The sequence below is a fragment of the Phyllostomus discolor genome, chromosome 5 (genome assembly GCF_004126475.2).
Source record: "Phyllostomus discolor isolate MPI-MPIP mPhyDis1 chromosome 5, mPhyDis1.pri.v3, whole genome shotgun sequence".
NCBI classification, from domain to species: Eukaryota; Metazoa; Chordata; class Mammalia; order Chiroptera; family Phyllostomidae; genus Phyllostomus; species Phyllostomus discolor.
In genome coordinates this window covers 37,041,559-37,047,558 of record NC_040907.2, presented here as the reverse complement: position 1 = coordinate 37,047,558, position 6,000 = coordinate 37,041,559, and positions in this window count along the sequence as shown.

The following is a 6,000-nucleotide window of genomic DNA, read 5'->3' as shown; positions in this document are numbered from 1 at the left end:
TTCTCTGGTTTGATTTAATTAGTCCCAATCCTGCATAGCACCATGCAGAGCCTCCTGAAAGCTGGGATGCTAAAATTATACCAAAACCAAATATTAACACTTTATTAATTTATTCAGTAACTCATTCAAAATAATTTTTATCAAGCATCTGTTATCTTGCAGGCTGTATTCCAAGGGTTGAATTATGTAACTTATGGTCTACTGAAGAGACAATGATAAAGTATTACAAGTGTGATAAATGACTCAAATGAGAAACAGAAACATAGAGTACTATAGGACCATGCAACAGGAAGGTCTAAACTTGTCTTTGGGTTGAGGAAGGCTTCCTTCAGCAGTAATGTTGAAGTGAAATCTGAAGGCTGAGCAGCAGTTAATTAGATGAAGAACTGGGGAAATGGGTGGGAAGAGACAGTGAGAGTGGTGGTGCTGGCATGTGGGAAGGTCCAGAGGATTTAAGGAGCCAAATTTTGTTCAGGAAACTGAAAGGTTTGTATTGATTGGAACCCAGAATACGGGACATGAGACAAAGCTGAGAGGCTGCCAGAGGTCAGCTCATTTAAGACTTTATGGACATGTTGGAGTATTCATAGATCTTCTCTCTGGGACTGACTTCGTTCTAGGTACTAGAGAGACATAGACTTGAATCAGGCTTTAAAGTACTTTAATCCCAGGATTTCTCAGGTGGGGTAGAGATACTTCGACAATGGCGGTGCAGCATGAGAAATATGATGGTAGAGGTAAGAAGAGATTTTCATGGAAATTCACAGGAGAGGTACTTAAGGGATAAAAGTATTTCATCGTATTGCCTTTTATGTTATTTCATACTTATTCCAAACTCAGATCAATCAATTGCAGGACTAAGTTTAGATTAATGTTATTTTTAGGCACACATAAAAAATGATTTAGCCACTTAGGCAATCAAGCAATTCCAGTATAGTTTTTGCTTATGACCTATGTACTACATCTTCCTTTCCTTTTCATAAACTCTCATTCATCCTTTAAAATGCTATCGAATTGTCCCCCTCCCAGTTTACTCCAGATAGAGTAGAAATCTTTCCCTCTGTGCCCCTGGAGGACCCTGGCCTTTCTGGAAGAAAAGTGCATAAACTCTACAGCATGTGTAGCCTGCACAAGACTGAGCTTAAAAATAACTCTTTCCCCTCTCTAACTCTTGCAGTTGCTGTAGATAGCAAAGGTAGGAGTGGGGGTCGGGGGATATATATTGGATTACACAGGATGTCTCAGGCCACTCATGTTTCTCTGGAGATTCATTTTAAACTTGGATCTTCCCACCAGCTTATTGCTTTCTCTGAAAACAACAACAAAAAGTTTAAAATACTCCCTTTACTGTAGTAAAGGATACAAGTGAGTGGAAAACACAACACAGACAAGGCACATGACAAAAAGAGTGAGGATTATCTAGAGCCAGATAGAGTCACATTGATAAGAGAAACATCATTTCATGGGTCAATAAGGAATAAGAAGAGTGAGTTTTGCAGGCTCATTGGAGGAAGCAAACTTCCTCAGAAATATGATTAAGTCTGTACTTAAAGTAAACCATGGGGATTTAGATTAAGGGCCCCAGACAGAAGAGAATCAACAGATCTTGGAGAGTGCAAGAAGGAAAGTTGAAACTGAACTTGAGGCCTTCACATTGGTTAAGAGCTTTCACTATTTTGTTTTCTTTTTTTTTAGGAAGGAGTAACTGAAAGTTTAAGCTAGAACCCACTATACCGTCTTTGAATACCTTTATACAGATTGATGTGTAAGTCAACAGGCAGTCAACTGTGTATTCTCATTCCAGTCTCTCTCAGTGAACCCTTTTGTGACCTTCATAAAATCTTGAATTAAAAACTCCCTCTATGTATGATCTATAGATAGCAATCCGGATGACTAGACCCTACCTAATGTGCAATCAAAATTCTGACTCCCAGAGTGGGCAAAAAAGGGAGAAAACTTCTTTTTTATTCTGAGTGTTATATGTAGAACACAAAGTTTCTAACAATTCTGAGGGTGTTCAGAGTTCTTGTTTGTGAAACTGCTTAAGAGCTGTATTCTGGATAGGAGGAATTTATAGCAACATTATGTCCCAGATTTATGAGTACAGCCCAGATTTCAAAAACCCCGTCTTGTCATAACTATAATACTTGTGCTTAAATACTTGTGCTTTCATCTATCTTATTTTGAATAGAAAGGAAAATATGAGCACAATGTAATTGATCCTTTCTTGGACTTTATGATAAGGGTAAATACCAGGAGAAACTCATACTTGGGTTTAGAGGGATAACAGTGCTCTACTAAGAGTATTTCTTGGTAAAAGCTATCTTCAGTATGAAAGAGGCTGGGAGAAACTCCTGCAAAATTGAGAATGTTTGTTTGTGCCATTTGGAGAGAGTAAAAAAGTCCAGGGGAGAGAAGTTTGGGGACAAAATGGAGAAAGGCTGCTCCCAGCAAAGGTCAGCTGTGTCCCCTTTTGAAGAGGATGAAAGGGCTGAAAGTTTGAGAGAACCAGAAGATAGATAGATAGAGATAGAGATAGAGATAGAGATAGAGATAGAGATAGAGATAGAGATAGAGATAGATAGAAAGAGACAGAGAGAGAGAGAATGGGAGAGAATGGGAGAAAGAATAGCATTAAAAGAAGCTTACAGAAAAACTTACAAGACAGACTCAGGAGGGTGAGAGGAACAGGTGGGTGAGAATAAGAGCCGAAAAGAAAGTGAGACTGAAAATGGGGTGAGGAAAGCTAGAGCAAGCACACAAGCATGCTTGAATGAAAGAAAGACGAAGGAAAAGCTGGAAGTTTCTTTTAGGGTTGTGGAAGTCTAGAGAAAGTTGGAGGAGTGTTGGGAGAAATCTAAGGCCAGGAAAGGAAAGGATTCTGGAACTGAGCCAAGGGCAGTCCAAACAAGGAAAGGTCAGAGTTGCATATACCATCTGCTAGAATTGGTAGTCCCTCCAGGGATCCCTTAGAGAGCCTCTCCTCCAAACCTGTAAGTTATCCTGAGTTATATTATCTGGGGAACTTTGGAGACACTGCAAGATGTTTTGTTGATGTTGCCTAACATTAAGGAACTATCTCCCTAAAATAATATTGCAAGGTGGGGGTACTTAGCTACTGAACAGGTTCTTAGGGGACATCAAAGTAAATAAAGTGTGGCAAGTTCCCCCCTTCCAAAATCTGGGACTTCTGTGCTACCAGCCCGTATTTATTTTTTTGAAAGAAAATACATTTGTAGATGTTATGGCCTTTGCTCAGAGATTCTGAGAAGCCTATCATTTTTGAAGCTTGAAAATGTTTAGCTGGTTTTCTTTCCCACATAATGGTGGAAGTGGAATTTAGGAAAAACCTTTTAAAAATCAATTTGACAGTACATATTAGGAACCTTTTAAATTTTCACAGTACTTGATATAGAAATCCCACATCTGAGAATTTTCTCTGAGGAAGTAACCTTGTAGTGTTTCATACAGTTATGCAAAAAAGCATTATTTATAGTAGTAAAAAATTAAATGCCTAATTTAATTAAATATGTAACAATAAGGGGCTGGTTAAGCAAGCTCTGGCACCTTCTCTCATGTAATATTTTGCAACTGTTAAAACTACATTCACAAATAATTCTCAATGATGTGGAGAAATACCTATAAAAATTGAATAAAAAATTATACACAAAGTGTGATCACAACTATGTTAAAGTGCATTAAAAAAAAACTAGAAGGAAATATGCCAAAAAGTTGTTTCAATTGATGATCTTAAGATAGTGAGGTTGTGGTCTATTGTTATTGTTATTTTCTGTTTTATGTTTTCCTATATTTTCCAGATTTTCTACAAACTGCATGTAATAGTATTACAATCAGGAAGTTTACTTTTAAATGTCTGAAAAATCAGGGAACTGTTTATAAACATAAAAGTAATTTAGTCAAAAATAATTTTACAAAAGATTTATAAGTTGTAAAAAAACACGTTAAAGGAAATAAAGTTGTTAAAGGAATGAAATAAAAGTTATTTAAAAAAATATTTATTTTTAGCCCTGGCTATGTGGCTCAGTGGATTGAGCACTGGCCTGCAAACCAAAAAGTCGCTGGTTTGATTCCCAGTCAGGGCACATGCCTCGGTTGCAGACCAGGTCCCTGGTTTGGGGGCGTGTGAGAGGCAACCAGTTAATGTTGTCTCTCACACATCGATGTTTCTCTCCCTCTCATTTTCCCTCCCTTCCCATCTCTCTAAAAATAAATAACTAATATCTTTTTAAAAATGTTTTTAAAATATTTATTTTTATTTTATTAAAGTAAAACTTAACTTCTGAAAACATAAGTGGTCATGAAAACTGTATAACAACATGAGTAATGCTTATGAGTTAAGATTAAATGAAAACAGACCAAAATTAATATTAATTCAGCAAGAATTAAGATTACAACTATTCAGTGTAGTACTTTAAGCAACCATACTCAGCCTTACAATATACAGTAGGTACCTAAAAAAGAAATTTCCCTGTATGTACTGTCCTTCCACAGGGCTAGCTCTTGAACCTCCCCACCGTTTGTACTCTTGCCCTTTGCTTGCTCATTTTAGACATGTATTTTTGACTTGGCTTTCTTTTAGATTCTGCCTTGCTCCTGCCAGAATATGCCCAGAGACTACTTTTGGTTTTGCCTCTCTGTATCTGACCCTAGTTACTCCTATCAGCCGGTTGCCTTATCTTGAATAGCTAACTTTAAAAATAAAGAAAAAGAAAGAGACTGGTAAGAAATCCAGGATACCAAAATGCTAATAGTCCTGCAGTGGTATTATAAATAGTTTTTGCCACTTTTCCTCAGGCTTGAAATTTTGCAATGTGGTTGTGTTTGGTTTATAACAAGAAACATTTAAAGTTTGTTTGAAAGTCATTTGCCAAGTACTTTCATAGGTAACTATTGAATTTTCCTCCCTTTCATGATTTCCAAGGATGGCTATAAAATTGATATCCCTTTAGCCAAGAAGATACTAGGTCTGCAAGTCTGTCTGAGTCAGAGAAACTCTTTTCCATCTTTCTCTCTCCAAGCAGACTCTGCACAGGGAAAACAGAGAAATGAGCCTGTACTTCCCCTACTTCAAAACTTGAGATGCTTTCCAATGCCTGCAGGGTCAAGCCCAGCTTTTTAATATGGCTCCCAAGACCGTTCAGAATCTGTTGCCACTCTATCTCTCTGACTTTATCTCCTCACAATCTGTTAACCTTTTTCTTTCTTACTCCATGTTAGATCAGGCTATTTGCCATTCTTTAACATGTTAATGTTTTTCACTTTTTAAAATTGGTGTGTAACATTTATATAGTAAGGAACACAAAACTTATGTGTACAACTCAGTGGTTGTTCACATATGTATTAACCCAGATCAAGATCTAGAACATTTCTAGAACACTAGAAGGTTTGTTTCCCTTACTCCTTCCCAGTCCGTGTCTACATTCCCACCTAGAAATAATCACTATTCTCAATTCTATCAATAAAGATTAGCTTTGCCTGTTTTTACATTTTTTTAAAAAATGGAAATAAACTGTATGTATTCTTTAAAACATACAGCACATTCTTGTGTTTCTTCTGCCTGAGAATAGGAATGTTAAGTATCTGTCATGTCCTAGTGCTCTCCCATTCCGCATCCACGGCAGAAATTACTAATTCATCATCCTTTCTTATTGTGTCTAAATTTACCTTCAGGCTCTTTTTCTAAACTGCACACCACCCATTACTAGTTGTTCAGAGTTGGCACTAGTGAAAGCTTCCTGGACAAGAAAGACCTACGTGAGAGCCTTCATTCTAGCATGTACAATACATTTAATAAGTCATTTAAGTCTTGCTGAATTCTGTCATTGTAATATCTCTCCAATCTGTCCCACTGCATCTACGTATTTCAGGCTATCATAATCTCTCACCTGATTTTCTACAACAATCCCTTACTGTTTTCCTTGCCTTTAGTTTTGGCTCCTCTATTCTTTTGTACACACTGCTGATGAATCTTTTTAAATA